The sequence below is a fragment of the Panthera pardus genome, unplaced genomic scaffold (genome assembly GCF_024362965.1).
Source record: "Panthera pardus isolate Hobbes unplaced genomic scaffold, ASM2436296v1 HiC_scaffold_12, whole genome shotgun sequence".
Lineage (NCBI taxonomy): Eukaryota > Metazoa > Chordata > Mammalia > Carnivora > Felidae > Panthera > Panthera pardus.
The window spans coordinates 37,086,678-37,098,707 of NW_026526677.1; the positions used below are offsets into that span (position 1 = coordinate 37,086,678).

The following is a 12,030-nucleotide window of genomic DNA, read 5'->3' on the forward strand; positions in this document are numbered from 1 at the left end:
GGAATGGGAATAGAACAGTTCTAATGTGGTGAACGTAAAGTAAGATTAGTAACTGATTTTGTTCTGGGAGAAGGGTCAGTTTTTATCTATTAATCAGATCTATAAATAATGAGTAGAAATTCAATAGTCAAGAATGTTTTGAAAAGCCTATATTAGAAGAATTAAATTTACTATCAATTTAAATCAAAGTATAAAATTAAAAAAATAAATGTAATGAGAAAATGTATCAATACATTTATTAACTCTAAAGTCAGGCATGATTTACAATTAAAATATTTTAGTTCCAACTTTATAACTGGGTATACCTTTCATGACTGCCTTTAACATCAATAAACCAAGATGAGAGAAAATTTCTAGGTGCATCATTTTTCTTTGATCTTTTGCATGGCCTCCACTTTGATTTTCCTTTCTGTCTCTCTCTTGGTATATCTATTTCTCTTTTCCCCAACCTCTTTTTCATTTTTAAAACATTCTCACTTGGTAATAAATTATTCGGTATCTCCTTTTTTTTCTTATAGTCCATGAAGAGCTACATATAAAGTTAGTAAAGATATTACTATTGATTCCCTTTTAATTGTAGTGTAGATGGGAAATTTCTTGGTATGAATATGATGGAATTATCACACATACTATTGTTCAGAGAAATAAGGCTCATTTTGTCAAAAAAAAAAAGGGATTTTATTTTTAAAGGACTACAAATTATATTGCTATTCATTTCCTAAACATCCTAGGCATTCTTATAAATTCTTAAATCTCTATGTATTTAAAAAGACAACTTTAGAAAAGTAGATTCAGTAATTCAATATGTGATACCTTTGAGTAAATACATAATATATGGCTTTTAATACTTTGCAGATGGATCTACATACAATGTATTTGGAAGTGCAGATAACTGCAGAATGGTTGGCATTTTTAAAATATTATTTTCATATCTTTAAACAGGTTACAGAACTCTGATAAAGAATCAGTTGATGACTATATTCTCATTCCTTGGCCACATTGTGATATTCTTGCAAATTAAAAGAGAAGATAATTTTCAGTGAATGAACTAAGAGACATTAGATCTAAGTTTGAGTTTTAATTTCCCACATTTTTAATTAGTAAAAATACAACTTGAATCATTGCCTGCTTAAAACAAATGATGAAAGATATTTTTTTTCTAAAACATATAAAGGCATTTCCTCAATATAAAATTTTCTTTGATTTATAAAGATGGTTTCTCTACAATGTGACAATGCCATATATGATTGTGGTTTTTAAACAATTTATTTTCCATTTTCTATTTTCATAAAATGCAGCATTAGACTTACCTTCTGAGGTGTACTGTCTTTGTATTTTACCCTGCCCCTTTTTTTTCTTACCTGAATTATATAGTACTCCTATATCAACAGCACCATGAACAAGTAGACAGAGTTCAGCTATTGCCTTAGAATTTTAGATTAAAATATTTATGAGATCACTGTGCTTTATAAGATAATAAATGCAATGGCAGACCATTTACTGGCTGCCTGTCCATCTGTTCCTACAATAATTCAAATCTTGAAAGGAATACCATCCTGAGCTGGAAGAAAAAACTACTGTCAGGTGCCAAACCCATGTTTTTCCTTTTATGTGTTAATCTGGCCAGTAATAGCACTTTTACCCAGGGTACCTACTTAGAGAGGGAAAAATAAATCAAAATTTGAAAATGTTTTGTTGTAAGAATGACCAAAGTCAGAATAGAGTTCTTCAGACCTTATTCATTTTTCAAAACAAAATGAAAAGACCAATAATGAGAATGAAAATGAAGTCTAAAATTTAACTAGCATTTAAAGTCTCAACTAAGTTTCAAAATTAGAAACAGTTTTAAAATAGCAGAATTGATTATTCATAGAATATTATAAAAATCACGACACTGCATTTTTTAAAATGGTGAGAAAAGACAGTTTTTAATGAAATTAAGTCATTGGCTTCTGTCAATTCTAGTTAAAATGTATTTCCTACAACTGTGCAAATGTTATATTTGTTGAATAATGACAAAATTCATAGTATTTTGCTGTCTTAGAAACTGATAAAATAACTGCATAGTGTGTGAGAATAATAAATTGATACATATGTACAGATATTTAACTCAAGTTTTCCATGATTGCAAAAGAATAATATGCTAAAAATAAGAAAGTACTGCCCTATTGGTTCTAAAATTTCTAACTAATTTTATCACCCAGAGTTCGATCACAGAAACAGAACTCCTGCAATACACACACTGATTACTAGGATTAGATCTTACACAATTTAGGAAGCTGGTTAAATAGACTTTGGGAGGTTGTTGATACTGTCTGGTGCTGAAGTCTAAAGTCAGCTGGGGAGGCAGTAAGGAAAGGAAGAAGGACATCCAATGGGGACAGCAGAGATTAAAAGAAAATTGTGAGGATAGGCGAAATCCACGTGGACAGACTGGACCTTGTGTGGATCTCCAACTGCCTCTAAGCCTCTAAATATGATGATGAGGCTGTCCTGCAGATGAAGCTGGCATCCTTGGCTCTGAGGAGAACAAACACCTGGTCCAGGAGTCGCAAAGGTAAAAGAGGAGACGCAGCAGGAACTGGAGTTGTCGTGGGTCAAATGCTGGCCCACATCTGAAAAGGTAAGTGATAACAGCAGATAAGGGATAACACGTGTGAACTGCCTCGTGCCTACTGACCTAGTCTAACCTCATGTGTGGGAAAAGAATACAACTACTATTTCACTACTGTCTTCCAATTTTCATTAACAAAATCTAGCTCAGACTAAACCCAGAATGATAAAGGGAAGGGATTTCTTAGAAATGTAGTTCTAGCTATGCTAAATTGACACAGTGTAATTTCAGTACAATTCACCGTTGTCAACTTGACATTTACACACACTTTTATTAGTCATACTTAAAATAATTTCTAAGTAAAACAACAGCACGATTCTGCTTCCATATAACGTAAGGCAACTGTCCCTTATACAATCCTCTCCCCAAAATGAGATACAAAGTCCCTTTATCCATCCTTAGGTGATGTTCATTCCTCTTCTACCTCAGGCACATTCCTCTTTGATATCTTATAAATCAAACTATGATACAATATTAACTACTATTAATACTTCTTATTTTAGATGCTAGGCAAATGTAAGAGGAAAAGATTTAAAAAGTTAACATATATACAAGTAAGTATATGCATATCAAAATGAGAAATACTATCCATAACTATTATAGTTCTCATTTTTGCCATTGGTCATGTGATCATAATTGTTATTTATAATTACATTGTTTTCCCACTTTTTGCTTCAGCAAGCACCTTGTCCAGTTATGATTTTAGTTGAGGTCATGAGCGTCCCTCTTGTATTTGATTGTTTTCATTTTCCAGTGACTTTAATCACTGGGTACAGAAGTACTAAGATGGGCCCCAGAGGATCTCCTACATTCTAGACATACTTCTCTTTACCCCATTACAGCCAAATTTCTCAGATAATCAGAATCAATCATCTCAGACAGAACACCATTACTCTCTTTGCCTATTGATTCACTAATATGAGGAACCCAAAGAAGCCAAGTGGTAGTTAAATTTTGATTTAATGGAACTATTGATGTAGGCCTAGGTTTAAATATTTCTCCCTTGGGGAAAATCAGGACAAGCAAGTCGAGAGGTGTTAAGTATAGGCAACAATAATGATGTTAGTGGATCTCAGTGTAATAGTGAGAAGTCACTCCTATTTCACTCCTTGTTTTCTGGATTTGTGAATACTAATTATGAGAGAAAGAGCAGCATATGACGGCTGCTGCTGTAGACCATTTGTCACATCCTAGAGGACAATACCCAAACCCCACAAAGTTTAGTCATCCAGTTGGCATCTCAGAAGGCCATGGCATCATTGTATCAGGACAGTTGCTTCAGAGTGATGGGGGATCATGAGAACAATACATTTCATAAGCATCTCTGCACTTCTGTTCTATAAAACAAATCTCTTGATCAGGAACTATGTTGTATGAAAAGAGGTACTCCTTAAGATCACAGATGGGATTTGGGAGAAGGATTGCAGGCAAGAAAAGCAAATCCATATGTACAATAAATGTCTCTTCCTTTGAGAACAAAGCCCTGCTCATCTCTTGATGGAAGGATGTAGGTGGGTGCCCTGGAGAAGCCCTACTGGAGAGTGTTTTTCTGTAGATGTACTTGATAGACACTATCTTGCCACCCATCCCTTCACTGTCCTCATTCCTCATGCATTAAAAATATCTTTTTTATGAACTCTTTGCTTATCTGCTACAGGCATTGATGCCTTTGTAAAATCCTGATCTTTTTTGTTCATGACATCTCAGTGGAGGCTTTAGAAATGATTATGACTCATATTAGAGCAGATAGCAGACAGCATGAGAGGGAGAAAGCTGTAAAAATTATATTTTCATGTAAGTTTCTTCAGCAGCATAAATTTATCTTTATTATTTGCTTAAAAAATAAATCAATATCTGCCCATTCTGGGTTTAATTTGAGTGCTTTGAATCTGACACTGGATTCTTTTAGATGTGCCAAATCCTATCTCCTCTCTAGTATGGTCTAAATTGTGTCCCCCCAAATGTCATGTTGAAGTCCTGACTCCCAGTTCCTCAGAATGTAACTTTATTTAGACATGTGGTCTTTAAAGAGATGATTAAGTCAAAATGAGGTATTTAGGCTGGACTCTAGTCCAATATGACTGGTGTCCTTATAAAAGAAGGAAATTTAGAGACAAAATGATATGAGATGAACACATGCAGAAGGACAACAATGTGAAGACACAGTGAGGAGACAGTCATCTGTAGGCCAAGAAGAGAGGCCTCAGGAGAAATCAAACCTGCCAATACCTTGATCTTGGACTTGTAGACTCCAGAACTGTGAGGAAATACATTTCTGTTCTTTATGCTACCCAGTCCATGGCATCTTGTTATGGAAGCCCTAGGAAACAAATATACTACCCAACTGGTAATGAACGTTTTATGTGCATGTTTTCCCCCTTGCAAGGTCATAAACTACTGGAAATAGTTACCATGTATTTTCATTTTGCATCATCATCACAGCAACATGTGGGACACAGTAGTTCCTCGATAAATATTTGTCACATTAATAATAGAAGGAAAAGAATTCTTAGATTTTGAAGCAACAATTATTTTAAGTGATAAGTATCTATTTTAAACTTGGAACAACATAACCATGAAAATTTGGAAGTTATTATATTTTTGGAGCATGCCTCTTTCATTTAAAAAGATTGACAAAGGGACACCTACATGGCTTAGTTGGTCAAGCGTCCAGCTCTTGATCTCAGCTCAGGTCATGATCTCACGGTTCATGGGATCAAGCCCAGCATCAAGCTCTGTGCTGATAGCGTGGAGCCTGCTTGGGATTCTCTCTCTCCCTCTCTCTCTCTGTCCTTCCCACCCCCCCCCCAAAACAAATAAATAAAATTTTTAAAAATTTGCAAAATGTTGGGGCACCTGGGTGGCTCAGTCGGTTAAGCGGCCAACTTCGGCTCAGGTCATGATCTTGTGGTCCGTAAGTTCGAGCCCCGCGTCGGGCTCTGTGCTGACAGCTCAGAGCCTGGAGCCTGTTTCAGATTCTGTGTCTCCCTCTCCCTGATCCTCCCCCGTTCATGCTTTGTCTCTCTCTGTCTCAAAAATAAATAAATGTTAAAAAAATTTTTTAAAAATTTGCAAAATGTTATATGAAAATAATAATATAAATCCATGAAGGCTTTACAAGCAACATTTAGGAGAAGTAATGAGAATCAAACAAATGGTGCTTCTTTAGATGTGTTTGTAAAGAAGTCACAAAGCAGTTACATGTCTTTCTCTTTTCACTCTGCATTCAATCCTTCACTCATTCAGCAAACAATTATTAAGGGACTGCTTACCTGTGTGTTGGTTACTAGGACTGGAGAGATAAAGGGATGGTCATTCTTTCAAGAAATAAATTATTTTATTTTGCTGAGTAATGATTTGGTGAGTTTACATACATTAACAAAAAAAGTCTGTTGAAACTATTTCAAGGCAAAGCCCTATATCCAGTAAAGGCATCTTAAATACTCCATACACTGATAATAAAAGAGACCTGAATTCACCTGAAAGTTCTAATGCCCAACTGAATTTACTCACTGCCTTGCCCCCAAAAATAGGATCCAGATGATGGAGAGCGGTGGTTGGTGGTGGAGGATAATTTCTACAGGTTTTCCTCTTGAATTCTGCTGTCCAGCCAGGCAACAGTGTTGTCTAAGAGCAGCATCACATTTTTCGACTGAAAATCACAGCAGACGTCACTTGGTACAGTACAACATGCCATCCGGCCACATTAGCAAGACTACAATGAATTTTTAGCAACATATTCTCTTCAAATCTTGTAAATTACGTCTTCAAAATGTCTTCCTCAAAATTTGCTCTTCTTTAACAACCATATCACGTTGATTAGCCTTTTTAGTTCCACTGTCTTGTAATAAAGTTCATCGCCCATGCCACCATTTGGTTCTCCCGCCAAAACACAGATCTGATTATCTCATTTCCTGGCTCGAATCCTTCCAGGTCTCGTTCTTGTCTACAGGATGCCAAACAAACTTCTCGGCAAAGCAAACCAGACCCTTCATATTCTAGCACCCCAGATTCTGTATTCTTGCTCCAAACTTTCTCTAACACATTGGGTAAGTAGCCACTGACAGAACACAACGTGCTCTCTTGCACCCCTTTGCCAATGCATCACTACGGCCAGAACTGTATGTGCTCTACTTCATCTGCTTATAAATATATACTCATCCTAACCTCATTCTGCAAAACATTTAGTAAACATGAGGTCTTAAGTATTGCACCAGAAATGAAGGATAAAAGATGATTAGAACATGTTTCCTACATTCCAAGATAGTACTAGGGAAAATATGCATGTAAATAAATATAACTTTGGAGAAACAGTTTAACAAATACAATAAAATAATGTATGAGAAGAGGAAGAACGATGGAAAGTTAAAAGGAAGGGACTTTGGAGCTAGAATTTAAAACGATGTCAGAGGGGGCGCCTGGGTGACTCAGCCGGTTAAGCCTCTGACTTCGGCTCAGGTCATGTTCTTGTGGTTTGTGAGTTTGGGCCCCAAGTTGGGTTCTGTGCTGACAGCTCGGAGCCTGGAGCCTGCTTCAGATTCTGTTGTCTCCCTCTCTCTCGCTCTTCTCTCTCTCTCTGCCCCTCCCCCACTCGTGCTCGCTTGCTCACTCGCTCTCAAAAATAAATAAACACTAAAAAAAAAAATAAAACGATGTAAGAGGCACACATGTGAGGACACGTGGAGGTTGGAAAGGACACAACAGGCAGAGGAAACAGAATACACAAAAGCATTGAGATGAACAGCAGGAAGTGGACAAATCTGGCTTGATCTTCCCGAAGATAAATGTGCAGAAACAGAGGCGGATAAAAGAGATACAGATTCAGCTTTGTATTGTAAATACATTAATATCTCTTCTTTTTTTCACCCACAGTGTTCTTTAGATATAGTATGTGAGTGAAAAATTAAGTTCTATGTCAAAGCCTTCCCATCTCAAATCAGACACCAAGGCACCTTTATGTTCATATCTGTTATTTATTTAACTGTTATTTACAACATGTATGTATGTTTATAAACATGTGTGTGCTTTTTTTCTAAAGTTCACTTATTTGTTTTGAGATATAGAGTGTGTGAGCAGGGGAGGGGCAAAGAGAGGGAGAGAGAATCTGTCAGCGCAGAGCCCCATGGGGGGTTTGAACTCACAAACTGTGAGATCATGACCTGAACTGAAATCAAGAGCCAGACGTTTAACTGGCTGAGTCACGCTGGTGCCCCAGAATGTATGCGCTTTTAATATAGAATTTTTCTCATTACAGACTGTTTCAAAATACTATTCAAACATGAGACCAAAAAGCTTGGGAAAATATCTGATAGCTAAATATTTTGTAAGTATTTTAGCACATCTCTAATTGTTTTTTGCCTGATCACACTTAGTTGCATGAATTCCAAAAATAAAGAAAGTGGAAATAATGTATAATGGCTGATCTGAATTTCTAATTATAAACTATTTTACTACCAGGAGGGCTGACTTTTAGGGGAATATTATAAAGGCAAACAAGAAGTAGTTCCACTTATTAGAGTTCTTGTGAAGTTTGTCTAAAAGAAATATAATTGATGCTCTTTTGGAAGGACAAAATGAATGTTCTGTACGTAGGAATTGTAATTATGGCTAAACAGTTGACAGGTCATAAAATAATATATTCATTACATAAAGTTGCAATAAAATATTAATTTCAAGTCCAGCAATCTGTCTTTATGTAGAACGTATCTGATTACTCACCAAATGTTCTTGTCAGATGAGCAAAGTTTTTTTTTTTTTCCAACTCACAAATTACCATCAGTTAAAGGCTTTTCACTGAAACCTCTCAAGATGCAAGTCCAATATGCAGGTTTCTTATTACAGCTACTGAGTAGAAACAGAAGTCTCCAGTTCCTTCATTTTTCTCACACTTAAAAGTTGAAAGAGCACCTGAAAAATTATGAAAAACAAGAAGTTGAACTCAAGAGTTACTGGAAAAATTCAACAGTAGTTAGAAATTGAGCTCTGATCCTTATATGACTATTTGAAACTGATGATAAACTTTCCTTTTATCTTTTTAATCTTTGAGACATGAACTGACCACAGGCCAGACCCATCTGTCTCCAACTCCCCTTGCACTTAACATTTGCCAGCCACAATGACCTTCCTTTCATGCCTTAAGTCTGTCACCATTTCTGAGACTTTCGCAACCTCTTTCCTCTGTCCAGGCGCACTGTTTCCCTTCTTCTCCCCTTTTATTAAGTAGCCACAACTCAGCTCATGTGCCTCAACCTTAGTATCCCTTCTTGGCTGGCACCTTCTCTGGATTAGATCCCCTCTTTGCACTACTCACAGCACAAAGTATTACTTGTTCTGTTCCTTGTTCATACATTGACAGCACGGCAGAGAGGTTCAAGAGTGTATGTTCTGAAGTCAGAACACAAGGGTTTAAATTCCAGCCATGCTGTTTATAAATTGTGTAAGGATGGTAGGGGTAAAGTTTAGGGCATAATATACACACACCTACGCTTCTAGAGACAATATATCTAGTATCAAAGCCTTATTCTTCCATTTACTGGCCTGTGACATCTTGGGTAAGTCATTAACTTCCATGGGCCTTGTTTTCAGCAACTATAAAATATGGTTGTTAATACTGTACCTAACTTACAGTACCTGTCAGATAAATGTCAGGTATCATAGAAGATATATGAAATTCTTACATAGGCAAGGATGTAGTTTAATACCTGGCATATATTAAGCAATCAATAGCTTTTTTGATATTTTTGTTATATTTGTGATAAAATATATACCCCATTATAAATATATCACCAGTTGTGTGTTTGTTAAATATTTGCTCCCCAGCTACACAGGAAGATTCATGAAGATAACAATGATATCCATTTATTGGGTAGTGTATTCCCAAGACCTAACCCAGCATCTGGTATACAGAACATGTTGAATAAATATAGCTAGTCAATAAATAAATACATCTCTCCTTTCAACTGAAAGTTATGAAATCAACTAACCTGCAGTAACTTGTTGGTGCTCTTGTGAGATTTCAATTAAGCAACATATATTAAAAACACCTACCACACTGCCAGAACTACAGTGAGTATTCGACAAATGTAATTTGTTTCTCTTCTTCTCAGGTCACTAAGAAAACCTGTATCTCTTCAGGGCACCACATTTGTGATCTCTGTCAATAATATGCATCTTCACTGTGTCATTAGGACAAGTTCCAGAACATGAAATACTGTTCTTTTATAACTTTAACTAGTTATGGTAGTTTCCTTGGGAAAATGGTTGATGGAGCTCCTTACACTATAATTCCAGAAGTTTTCCTTAAACTGATTTTTACAATTTGCTCTTTCTGTAGCTCTTTGGGCCACCTTGGAAAGTCACACTGAAAAGTAAGACTAGACCAGGTGATCTCTATCACATATTTGCACGTATTCCCTGTGGAAGGGACAGTAAATTCTCAGCAATCATTGGAAGAACATGAATGTCCCCAAATGACATTATGTAAGCATGCAATCACACACACACACACACACACACACACACACACACACACACACACATACACACGAGTCCTAACTGAACTAAAATTTATGTAACTCTTCATTCCGCTGACATTTTTCAATAGCTGCTGTTCTAACCAAGACTTTAAAATCGTTTTAAGTCATAAGATGCTGAATGTGGACAGCTGCACTTGTCTCTTCCTATATTTGAAATTCAAGGGCCATAGAGCTTCATTGAGAAAAAGCACTGGGAAAGCTTTTATCTCTAGCGTGTTGAGGCACAGGTTAGAAGATGCACTTGCACCATTAGGAAACCACAGGAGGCCCTGAAAGCCTGTCTCATCTTTGACCTCTGCTGGTGGAACAATTCCTGGTCGTGAGCCCCTTCCTCCATGGGTATGCTGTCAATTTGTCTAGTTCCTTCAATTTGATGACTTACCCTCTCCTGCAGATTCACTTATCAACGACTGGTCAAACTTGACTTGCTGGTTTATAGATGTTTTCTGAACATTATTTGAGATGGGTCAACAATTCTGCTCCAAATTTAACGACTGGCAGTCACAGGGTTAGATCACTATAAGGATAGTTCATAGACTATCCCTCTGTCACTTAAAATTTACTTCAGTATCAATATGTGGTTGACATTTACTAAGCAATGTTTAATAGGAGCCAGATGCTATACTGAGTGATTTGTATACATGCTGTTTAACTATAATAACCTTGAGACACTGGTATGGTGAAATGATGTAGAAATGTTTGTGGTGATCTTACACAACTATGTAAATATACTAAAAACTATTGTACAATTTAATAGCATGAGTTATATGTCTGTGAATTATTAATAAAGCTGTTATAAAATCAGTTTGAGTTATTTTTTCTTTTCTGCCTCTGCTGGACAGAGAATCCATAAACATTCTAGCACAATGCTATTCTCTCTGGATCTTCATGCTTACTATACCTTTATACCCTTCATTCTCCCACTTAAAACAGATGGACACTTTCACCAATAACTTACTCACATGTTTTTGCTTCTGAGATTGTTTTTACCTATTTTTCTCTCTGAATGAATACTCTTCTTGCACATATCCATATCCCTGAATCATCTAGTCATGTCACAGAAATTGAGAATCTACTATGTCCTCAGCACCAAGCAAGGCACTGGAGACATTTTTTAATAAAAATACACAAGTAATAGAACATATTTTTAAAAAATCCTTTTCACCCTGTTAGAAGGGAATTTCCCTCTCCTTTGGAATTCTCTAGCACTTTACTGAAGCATCCCATAGCTTGTATTATTCTCTGCCATGCCTAATGATTGTTTGCATCTCTTATGAAACTTCCTAGCTATTCTGTAGACTTCTGGTACAGAGACTCACATCTAATTGTACATTTCTCAAGCCACATGATGCTCTAGGTGGAATATTACGACTCCTAGTTAAGATGTGCTTCATAAGCAGCATATACTTCTTTATACTGACTTACTTTCAATTGCTCCATTTACATGTAAAATAATTAAAGATAAAGCTAAGTTCATAACTATCAACTTTTTGCTTATTTTATACTAGGCCAAACTATTTTAGGTTAATTTTTATTACTTTCGCCTTCTTTTGAATAATGAAATGTTTCCCCCTCTATTAATTTCTTTGCTATAAAATCTGTTTCAATTTTTTACTAGTGGCTCTAAATATTATTACAGTATAAATCTTTACTTATTAAATCCAATAAAAATTTTACTTTTTTCTTTGCTAATGCTAAAAAATTAAAACATTTTAACTTTATTTACCTCTTCTTCTATGTCTTATTATTGTTAACATATATAAAAGGTATACATGCATTTAAAACACACAAGACTGGGCGCCTGGATGGCTCAGTCAGAAGAGCAGGCAACTCTTGATCTTGGGGTTGTGTGTTCGAGCCCCACGCTGGATGTAGAGATTA

The 12,030-nt window shown here is 36.1% G+C and overlaps 1 long non-coding RNA gene across 1 annotated transcript in view; it reads right to left on the reverse strand.

The window, feature by feature from the left end:
- LOC109271264 (uncharacterized) overlaps positions 1–12,030 on the reverse strand; it is a 221,463-nt gene that overhangs the window by 60,345 nt on the left and 149,088 nt on the right. Inside the window, exon 5 of the long non-coding RNA XR_002081903.2 lies at positions 8,333–8,521. This is a non-coding gene — a long non-coding RNA (uncharacterized LOC109271264). The remainder of the gene's footprint in view (positions 1–8,332; positions 8,522–12,030) is intronic.